Genomic DNA, 12087 nt, shown 5'->3' on the forward strand with positions numbered 1-12087 from the left:
GTTAGCACTAAGGGCGGTAGCACTAATCTAATTAGGGTCAGCCCAACTTGGTAGTGGCACAGGCGGCAAAGTGGGATGGGCATGCACGGGCACCGGCGGGCAACCTACCAGCGATAGTAGGGGAGGTGCTAGAGGGAGGCACCAACCATGCAAGTAGCAGCAAGCGAACAACAACGACATCCGACATCAGCTACGTTAAGTGGCAGTGGCAGCAGTAGCCGCAACAACATAGCACAACACTACCTCATGAGCATGCGTTGGTTTTTTCCCTTGAAGAGGAAAGGGTGATGAAGCACAGTAGCAGTAAGTATTTCCCTCAGTTTGAGAACCAAGGTATCAATCCAGTAGGAGTATTAAGATGAGGCACCAATGTACCTGCGCAAAAACAACAAACTTGCACCCAACGCTACAAAGGGGTTGTCAATCCCTTCACGATTGATTGCAAGGTGAGACTGAAGGCGGAAAGTGCAACAAAGTAAAAGTGTAGGGCTGAAAATATGATGTGAAGTAGACCCGGGGGCCATAGTGTTCACTAGAGGCTTCTCTCAAGATAGCAAATATTACAGTGGTGAACGAATTACTGTTGAGTAATTGATAGAACCGCGCAAAGTCATGACGATATCTAAGGCAATGATCATACATATAGGCATCACGTCCGAGACAAGTAGACCATTACTTTCTGCATCTACTACTATTACTCCACACATCGACCGCTATCCAGCATGCATCTAGTGTATTGAGTTCATGACAAACAGAGTAACGCCTTAAGCAAGATGACATGATGTAGAGGAATAAATTCATGCAATAGATATAAACCCCATCTTTTTACCCTTGATGGATGATACGTCAATTTTGCATCATTCTTTCATGTTGATATTTATCTCTTTTTGGGCTGTTATTACACTTCACGGTACAATACTTATGCATTTTCTCTCTTATTTTGCAAGGTTTACATGAAGAGGGAGAATGTCGGCAGCTGGAATTCTGGCGTGAAAAAGCAGCAAGTTTGAGATACCTATTCTGCGCAACTCCAAAAGCCGTGAAAATCAACAAGGATTTTTTGGGGGATTTATAAAAAATATTGGGCCGAAGAAGTACCAGAGGGGAGCCAGCAGGAGACCATAAGCCTCCTAGGCGTGGCCTCCCTCCTGGCCGCTCCTAGGGGGCTTGTGGGCTCCCACTTGGCCCTCTGTCCCCCTCTTTTCCTACAAGAAGGGTTTCGTTCTAGAAAAAATCAAGAGGAGGCTTTTCGGAGGATTCGCCGCCGCCACGAGGCGAAACTTGAGCAGAATCAATCTAGAGCTCCGGCAGGACGATCCTGCGAGGGAAACTTCCCTCCTGGAGGGGGAAATCGTCGCCATCGTCATCACCAACACTTATCTCATCGGAGGGGGCTCATCACCATCAACATCTTCATCAGCACCATCTCATCTCCAAACCCTAGTTCATCTCTTGTAACCAATCTCCGTCTCGCGACTCTGATTGGTACTTGTAAGGTTGCTAGTAGTGTAAATTACTCTTTGTAGTTGATGCTAGTTGGATTACTTGGTGGAAGATTATACGTTAAGATCTTTGATGCTACTCATTACCTCTATGGTCATGAATATGATTATGCTTCGTGAATATTTACTTTTGTTCCTGAGGACATGGGATAAGTCATGCTATAAGTAGTCATGTGAATTTGGTATTTGTTCGATATTTTGATGTGTTGTGTGTTGTTTTTCCTCTAGTGGTGTTATGTGAACGTCGACTACCTAACACTTCACAATTCTTTGGGCCTAGAGGAAGGCATTGGGAAGTAGTAAGTAGATGATGGGTTGCTAGAGTGACAGAAGCTTAAACCCTAGTTTATGCGTTGCTTCGTAAGGGGCTGACTTGGAACCACTAGGTTAATGTTGTGCTTAGACTTTGTCTTAATTCTTCTTTCGTAGTTGCGGATGCTTGCGAGAGGGGTTAATCATAAGTGGGATGCTTGTCCAAGTAAGGGTAGTACCCAAGCGACAGTCCACCCACATATCAAACTATCAAAGTAGCGACCGCAAATCATATGAACATGATGAAAACTAGCTTGACAGAAATTCCCATGTGTCCTCGGGAGCGTTTTACCTCCTATAAGACTTTGTCCAGGCTTGTCCCTTGCTACAAAAGAGATTGGGCCACTTTGTTGCACCGTTGTTACTTTTGTTACTTGCTACTTGCTACGAATCATCTCACCACACAACTACTTGTTACCGATAATTTCAGTGCTTGTAGATATTACCTTGCTGAAAACCACTTGTCAGATCCTTCTGCTCCTCGTTGGGTTCGACACTCTTACTTATCGAAAGGACTACGATAGATCCCCTATACTCGTGGGTCATCAAGACTCTTTTCTGGTGCCGTTGCCGGGGAGTGAAGCACCTTTGGTAAGTGGAATTTGGTAAGGAAACATTTATATAGTGTGCTGAAAATTATTGTCACTTGTCACTATGGAAACTAATCCTTTGAGGGGCTTGTTCGGGGTATCTTCACCTCGAACGGAAGCACAAAGAGTTGCTCCTCAACCTGCTGCACCTACTGAAAATATTTGCTATGAATTTCCTTCGGGTATGCTTGAGAAACTGTTGGCTAATACTTTTACAGGAGATGGAACATCACATCCAGACTTGCATCTAATCTATGTAGATGAAGTTTGTGGTTTATTTAAGCTTGCAGGTTATCCCGAGGATGAGGTCAAGAAGAAGGTCTTTCCCTTATCTTTGAGGGATAAAGCGTTGACATGGTATAGGCTATGTGATGATACTGGATCATGGAACTACAATCGGTTGAAATTGGAATTTCATCAAAAGTTTTATCCTATGCATTTAGTACATCGTGATCGGAATTATATTTATAATTTTTGGCCTTGTGACAGAGAAAGCATCGCTCAAGCTTGGGGGAGGCTTAAATCAATGTTATATTCATGCCCCAACCATGATCTCCCAAGAGAAATTATCATTAGAACTTCTATGCTCGGCTTTCTCATGATGATCGCACCATGCTTGACACTTCTTGTACCGGTTCTTTTATGAAGAGAGATATTGACTTCAAATGGAATTTATTGGAGAGAATTAAACGCAACTCTGAAGATTGGGAGCTTGATGAAGGTAAGGAGTCAGGTATGAATTTCAAGTTTGATTGCGTTAAATCCTTTGTTGAAACAAATACTTTTTGTGATTTTAGCGCTAAGTATGGACTTCACTCTGAGATAGTAGCTTCATTGTGTGAATCATTTGTTGCTCATATTGATCTCCCTAAATAGAAGTGGTTTAAATATCATCCTCCCTTAGAAGTCAATGTAGTTAAACCCAATCCAGTTGAAGATAAAGTCATTGCCTATAATGATCCTATTGTTCCCAGTGCTTACATTGAGAAACCACCTTTCCCTGTTAGGATAAAGGATCATTCTAAAGCTTCAACTGTGATACGTAGGGTCTACACTAGAACACCTACACCCCGTGACCAAATTAGAGTTGAACCTAGCATTGCTATTATCAAAGATCTCCTGTCCGACAATGTTGATGGCCATAATATTCACTTCTGTGAAGATGCTGCTAGAATTGCTAAACCACACGCTAGAGACAAACATAGGCATGTTGTTGGCACGCTTGTTGTTTCTGTTAAGGTAGGAGATCATTGTTACCATGGTTTATGTGATGTGGGTGCTAGTGTTAGTGCAATACCTCAATCCTTATATGATGAAATCAAAGACGATATTGCACCTGTTGAGATAGAGCCTATTGATGTCACTATTCAGCTTGCCAATAGAGATACTATCTGCCCTGTGGGAATTGTTAGGGATGTTGAAGTCTTGTGTGGTAAAACGAAGTATCCTGTTGATTTCCTCGTTCTTGCTACCACCCAAGATAGCTTTTGTCCCATCATATTTGGCAGACCCTTCCTCAATACCGTCAATGCTCATATTGACTGTGAGAAGTAAACTGTCACTGTTGGCTTTGAAGGCGTGTCACATGAGTTCAATTTCTCCAAGTTTGGTAGACAACCTCATGAAAAAGAATTGCCTAGTAAGGTTGAAACTATTGCCCTAGCTTCTATTGTTGTGCCTCCTACTGATCGTTTAGAGCAATACTTGCTTGAGCATGAAAATGATATGCATATGGATGAAAGGGATGAGATAGATAGAATTGTGTTAGAACAATATCCTATCCTTAAGAATAATTTGCCTGTTGAACTGCTTGGGGATCCACCCCTACCAAAGGGTGATCCTGTGTTCGAGCTTAAATAGTTGCCTGATACTCTTAAGTATGGTTATCTTGATGAAAAAGAGATATATCCTGTCATAATTAGTGCTAGCCTCTCAGAGCATGAAGAAAAGAAGTTACTAAAAACTCCGAGGAAGCACTGTGCTGCTATTGGATATACTCTTGATGATCTTAAGGGCATTAGTCCCAATCTATGCCAGCACAAGATTAAAACCGATCCTGATTCCAAACCAGTTGCTGATCATCAAAGGAGATTAAACCCTAAGATGAAAGAGGTAGTAAGAAAAGAAATACTAAAGCTCCTGGAAGCAGGTATTATCTATCATGTTGCTCATAGTGATTGGGTGAGTCCGGTGCATTGTGTCCCTAAGAAGGGCGGTATTACCGTTGTCCCTAATGATAAGGATGAATTGATCCCACAGAGGATTATTACTGGCTATAGGATGGTGACCGATTTTAGGAAATTGAATAAAGCCACTAGGAAAGATCATTACCCTTTGCCTTTTATCGACCAAATGCTAGAAAGACTTTCTAAACACACACACTTCTGCTTTCTAAATGGTTATTCTGGTTTCTCCCAAATACCAGTTGCACAAGTTGATCAGGAGAAAACCACTTTCACCTGCCCTTCCGGTACCTTTGCTTACAGATGTATGCCTTTTGGCTTATGTAATGCACGTGCTACCTTTCAAAGATGTATGATGGCTATATTCTCTGACTTTTGTGAAAAGATTGTTGAGGTTTTCATGGATGACTTCTCCGTTTACGGGTCTTCTTTTGATGATTGCCTCAGCAACCTTGATCGAGTCTTGCAGAGATGTAAAGACACTAATCTTGTCTTGAACTGGGAGAAGTTCCACTTTATGGTTAATGAAGGCATCCTCTTAGGACATAAAATTTCTGAAAGAGGTATTGAAGTCGATAAGGCTAAGGTTGATGCAATCGAGAAAATGCCATGCCCCACAGATATCAGAGGTATAAGAAGTTTCCTTGGTCATGCTGGTTTCTATAGGAGGTTCATTAAAGACTTCTCTAAGATTTCTAGGCCTCTTACCAATCTCTTGCAAAAGGATATTCCTTTTGTTTTTGACGATGATTGTGAGGAAGCCTTCGAAATACTTAAGAAGGCTTTGTTAACTGCACCTATTGTTCAACCACCTGATTGGAACTTACCTTTTGAAATCATGTGTGATGCTAGTGATTATGTTGTTGGTGTTGTCCTAGGGCAAAGAGTTGATAAAAAAGTTGAATGTTATTCACTATGCTAGTAAAACTCTAGACAGTGCCCAAAGAAACTATGCTACTACGAAAAAGGAATTTTTAGCAGTCGTGTTTGCATGTGAAAAGTTCAGGTCTTCCATAGTTGATTCCAAAGTCACTATTCACACTGATCACGCTGCTATTAAGTACCTCATGGAGAATAAAGACGTTAAACCTAGACTTATCAGATGGGTTCTCTTGCTACAAGAATTTGATTTGCACATTGTCGACAGGAAGGGTGCTGATAACCCCGTAGCAGATAACTTGTCTAGGTTGGAGAACATTCTTGATGACACACAACCTATTGATGATAGCTTCCCTAATGAGCAATTTAATGTCATCAATACTTCCCATAGTACACCGTGGTATGCTGATTATGCAAACTAAATCGTTGCCAAATATATACCACCTAGTTTCACATACCAGCAAAAGAAGAAATTCTTCTTTGATTTAAGACATTACTTTTGGGATGATCCTCACCTTTATAAGGAAGGAGTAGATGGTGTTATCAAACATTGTGTACATGAACATGAACAGGGATAGATCCTACAAAAGTGTCACTCCGAGGCCTACAGAGGACACCATGCGGGAGATAGAACTGCACACAAGGTATTGCAATCAGGTTTCTATTGGCCCACTCTCTTCAAGGATGCCCGTAAGTTTGTCTTGTCTTGTGAAGAATGTCAGAGAATAGGTAATATCGGTAAACGTCGGGAAATGCCTATGAACTATTCACTTGTCATTGAACCATTTGATGTTTGGGGGTTTGATTATATGGGACCTTTTCCAAAATCCAACGGGTATACTCATATCCTAGTTGCTGTTGATTACGTTACTAAGTGGGTAGAAGCTATCTCGACTAGTAGTGCTGATCACAACACCTCTATCAGGATGCTTAAAGAAGTTATTTTCCCGAGATTTGGAGTCCCTAGATATGTGATGACCGACGGTGGTTCACATTTCATTCATGGTGCTTTCCGTAAAACGCTTGCTAAGTATGATGTCAACCATAGAATTGCGTCTCCCTATCACCCTCAGTCCAGTGGTCAAGTAGAGCTAAGCAATAGAGAGATTAAACTAATTATGCAAAAGACTGTCAATAGGTCTAGAAAGAATTGGTCTAAGAAGCTCGATGATGCACTGTGGGCTTATAGAACTGCCTATAAGAATCCCATGGGCATGTCTCCGTACAAAATGGTTTACGGCAAAGCATGTCATTTACCTCTTGAGCTAGATCACAAGGCTTATTGGGCAATCAAAGAGCTCAACTTTGATTTCAAACTTGCTAGTGAGAAGTGGTTATTTGATATTAGCTCACTTGATGAATGGAGAACTCAGGCATATGAAAATGCCAAGTTGCTCAAAGAAAAGGTTAAGAGATGGCATGATAAAAGGATACAAAAGCGTGAGTTCAATGTAGGTGATTATGTCTTGCTATATAATCCTCGTTTAAGATTTTTTGCAGGCAAGCTTCTCTCCAATGGGAAGGTCCTTACATTGTTGAGGAAGTATGTCGTTCCGGTGCCATCAAGATCAACAACACGGAAGGTAATTTTCCGAGAGTGGTAAATGGGCAGAGAATCAAGCATTATATCTCACGTACTCCCATAAATGTTGAAAGCAATGTTATCAATACCATAACTCCGGTGGAGTACCTAAGGGATATTTATCAGCCTGTTTCAGACTCCGAAAACGAAGAGGTATGTGATTCGGTAAGTAAACAGACTCCAAAACTTTTCCAGTAGGAATTTTTCTCCATTTTGGATTTTTTGAAAAAATAGAAAAAATTTGAAGTAGTCCGGAAAGCGCACGAGGAGGCGACAAGCCTGCCACACGCGGGCCACCCCCCTAGCCGCTCCTGGGGGGCTTGTGGCCACCTCGTGTGCCTCCCGGACCCCGTTCTCTTGCGGAGTACTCCTTCTGGTCGGAAAAAAATCATTATATATTCTCCCGAAAGGTCTGACCCTCGTATCACGCAAATTTCCTCTGTTTTTGTTTCGAGCCTGTTTTCTGCCGCAGATTTAGAGCAAGGATGCCGTCTCAGGAATCTGTCGGGGAGAACAATTTCCCTCAAGTCTATGAACAAGTAGATGCTGATCCGTAAAGAGTGGAAGTCACGGAAGCCAAGGGCAAAACTAAGGAGAAGAATTAGGCATGGGACGAAGTACAATCTGTGTTCAACAAGGAAGAAGTTGAAGAAGTGGATTTCCTCCAACCCTACCTCCACCTACTATCTCCATCCTTGATTGAACTCTTGAGGTTTTGTGAAACAACTCGTGCTCGCAATACTTATCTCACTCGTGAAGTTGTTTTGCTGGAGAAACATATCACAGATCTCCAAGGTATAAATCAAAGATTGATGGCCCTCTTGGAATCAAAGGACAAAACGACTCCATCACTATCACCTCCAAAGGAAGACAACTAAGCATGGGTATGGGAAATCCCCTTAGCTTGTGCGAAGCTTGGGGGAGTTGTCCCGGTATCGTATCACCATCACATCTTTTGCCTTTACCTTTGTTTTAGTTTGTTCCTTTTTGGTTTTATCTTTCTCTAGTAGATTAAAGTCCTTAGTGTTTTAGGCTTGAGTTTTGCTTTGTGTCACCCCTGATGCATTCGAGCTCGTGAGCCATATAATAAAGAGTGTTTTAGTTAAGGGCCTTGTATCATGCCATGATCAAAAGAATGATATTAGAATAAAAGCATGAAAGATCATGTAATGATCTTATGGGAAGTGATAGATTCACATATAAAGAGAATGATGATTGAAACTTGTTGAGGGTAGACAAACGTAGACCTTGGTCATTGTTGCAATTGATAGGAAGTGATAAAGAAGGACAGGTTCACATATAAATATATCATCTTTGACACCATCTATGATTGTGAACACTCACTACACTATTACATGCTTAGAAGTGGAAGTTGGACAAGGAAGACAACATAATGAATTGTGTTTGCTTGGTTCCGAACAATGTTATATGAGTAGAGATCCCTTAGCATGTGACGATTGCTTCCACCTCATATTAGCCAAAACTCCCGCACCAAGTAGAGATGCTACTTGTGCATCCATAAACCTTCAACCAAGTTTTGCCATGAGAGTCCACCATACCTACATATGGATTGAATAAGATCCCTCAAGTAAGTTGTCATCGGTGCAAGCAATAAAAATTGCTCCCTAATATGTATGATCTATTAGTATGTGGAAAATAAGCTTTGTACGAACCTGTGATGAGGAAGACATAAAAGCGACAGACTGCATAATAAAGTTATTTATCACAGGAGGCAATATAAAGTGACGTTCCTTCACACTAAGAGGTCACACATCCAAACCTCAAAAGCGCATGACAACCTATGCTTCCCTCTGCGAAGGGCCTATCTTGTACCTTTACTTTTTGCCCTTATAAGAGTCATGATGATCTACACCAATTCCTTATTTCGCCTTTATCTTAGCTAACGTCTTATGTTAGGGAAAGATCTATATTCATATGTCAACTTGGAAGTAAGTATTCATGAATTATTATTGTTGACATTACCTTTGAGGTAAATGGTTGGGAGGCGAAACTATAAGTCCCTATCTTTCTCTGTGACCAGCTGAAACTTTGATCTCATGAGTACCACGTGAGTTATAGCAATTGTAGAGAACGAAAAGATGATTGAGTATGTGGATTTGCTTTACAAGCTCTTATTTGACTCTTTCTGATGTTGTAATAAATTGCAATTGCTTCAATAACTAAAGGCTATCGGTTGTTAATTCTCGGTAAGGTTCTTGATCCATGCTTTACTTTGTGAAGGAATTATCACTTTAGCATAAGAGATGATATGATGGTATTGCTGTTCTGGCAATGATCATGATGCATGCATGTTCGTATCTTGTTTTGTCGACAACTCTCTCTCTAAACATGTGGGCATATTTATTGATCTCGGCTTTCGCTTGAGGACAAGCGAGGTCTAAGCTTGGGGGAGTTGATACGTCCATTTTGCATTCGCTTTCCTGTTGATATTTATCGCTTTTTGGGCTGTTATTACACTTCACGGTACAATACTTATGCCTTTTCTCTCTTATTTTGCAAGGTTTACATGAAGATGGAGAATGCCGGCAGCTGGAATTCTAGCCTGAAAAAGGAGCAAGTTTGAGATACCTATTCTGCACAACTCCAAAAGCCGTGAAAATCAACGAGGATTTTTTTGGGATTTATAAAAAATACTGGGCCGAAGAAGTACCAGAGGGGAGCCAGCTAGAGGCCACAAGCCTGCTAGGCGCGGCCTCCCCCCTAGCCGCGCCTAGGGGGCTTGTGGGCTCCCACTTGTCCCTCTGGCCCCCCTCTTTTCCTACAAGAAGGGTTTCGTTCCACAAAAAATCAAGAGGAGGCTTTTCGGAGGATTCGTCGCCGCCACGAGGCGGAACTTGAGCAGAACCAATCTAGAGCTCCGGCAGGACGATCCTGTCGGGGAAACTTCCCTCCCGGAGGGGGAAATCATCGCCATCATCATCACCAACACTCCTCTCATCGGAGGGGACTCATCACCATCAACATCTTCATCAGCACCATCTCATCTCCAAACCCTAGTTCATCTCTTGTAACCAATCTCCGTCTCGCGACTCCGATTGGTACTTGTAAGGTTGCTAGTAGTGTAAATTACTCATTGTAGCTGATGCTAGTTGGATTACTTGGTGGAAGATTATATGTTAAGATCTTTGATGCTGCTCATTACCTCTCTGGTCATGAATATGATTATGCTTTGTGAGTAGTTACTTTTGTTCCTGAGGACATGGGATAAGTCATGCTATAAGTAGTCATGTGAATTTCGTATTCGTTCGATATTTTGATGTGTTGTATGGTTTTTTCCTCTAGTGGTGTTATGTGAACATCGAATACATAATACTTCACAATTATTTGGGCCTAGAGGAAGGCATTGGGAAGTAGTAAGTAGGTGATGGGTTGCTAGAGTGACAGAAGCTTAAACCCTAGTTTATGTGTTGCTTCGTAAGGGGCTGATTTGGATCCACTAGTTTAATGTTATCGTTAGACTTTGTCTTAATTCTTCTTTCGTAGTTGCGGATGCTTGCAAGAGGGGTTAATCATAAGTGGGATGCTTGTCCAAGTAAGGGCAGTACCCAAGTGACGGTCCACCCACATATCAAACTATCAAAGTAGCGAACGCAAATCATATGAACGTGATGAAAACTAGCTTGACAGAAATTCCCATGTGTCCTCGGGAGCGTTTTACCTCCTATAAGACTTTGTCCAGGCTTGTCCCTTGCTACAAAAGGGATTGGGCCACTTTGTTGCATCGTTGTTACTTTTGTTACTTGCTACTTGCTACGAATCATCTCACCACACAACTACTTGTTACCGATAATTTCAGTGCTTGCATATATTACCTTGCTGAAAACCACTTGTCAGATCCTTCTGCTCCTCGTTGGGTTCGACACTCTTACTTATCGAAAGGACTACGATAGATCCCCTATACTTGTGGGTCATCAATGGCAACAACATGATGCGTGCCTAGCTACCCCTTCAGTCACTGGGTGAGGTCACCGCACGGTATGAACCCAAAACCAAGCACTTCTCCCATTGAAAGAATCATAGATCAAGTTGGCCAAACAAAACCCACAAGTCGAAGTGAATAACAAAGATATGAAATCATGCATATAAGAGATCAGAAGAAACTCAAATAAGATTCGTAGATAATCTGATCATAAATCCACAATTCATCGGATCTCGACAACCACACCGCAAAAGAAGATTACATCGGATAGATCTCCATGAAGATCATGGAGAACTTTGTATTGAAGATCCAAGAGAGAGAACAATCCATCTAGCTACTAGCTATGGACCCAAAGGTCTATGGTGAACTACTCACGCATCATCGGAGAGGCAATGGTGTTGATGAAAAAGCCCTCCATATCCGAATCCCCCCTTCGGCAGGGCACCAGAATGTGCCCCAGATTGGATCTTGCGGAGACAGAAGCTTGCGGCGGCGGAAAAGTATTTTCGTGGATCTCTCCCGTGGTTTAGGATTTTTCGGGGATTTATAGGCGGAAGAAGTAGGGTAGAGGAGCCACAGGGGGCCCACAAGCCTGCTAGGCATGGGCCCCCCTGGCCGCGCCTAGGGGGCTTGTGGCCTCCCATGGTGCCCTCTGCCTTGGTTCTCAAATCTTTTCGGAGGTTTTATTCCATTTGGACTCCGTTTAATATTCTCCTCTGAAAAGGGTCAAAAACACAGAAAAAACAGGAACTGGCACTTGGCACTGAGTTAATAAGTTAGTCCCAAAAAAGATATAAAAGTCATACAAAACATCCAAAGTTTGACAAGATAATAGCATGGAACCATCAAAAATTATAGATACGTTGGAGACGTATCAAGCATCCCCAAGCTTAACTCATGCTCGTCCTCGAGTAGGGAAGTGATAAAGACTGAATTTTTGATGTGGAATGCTACCTAGCATATTTGTCCTTTGTAACTTCTTTCATGTGACATGAATGTTCAGATCAGTAAGATTCAAAACAATAGTTTGCTATTGACATGAAAACAATAATACTTCAAGCAAACTAGCAAGGTAATTATGAACTTTCAAAATAACAAG

This window comes from Hordeum vulgare, chromosome 6H, assembly GCF_904849725.1.
Source record: "Hordeum vulgare subsp. vulgare chromosome 6H, MorexV3_pseudomolecules_assembly, whole genome shotgun sequence".
In the NCBI taxonomy this organism is placed as follows: Eukaryota; Viridiplantae; Streptophyta; class Magnoliopsida; order Poales; family Poaceae; genus Hordeum; species Hordeum vulgare.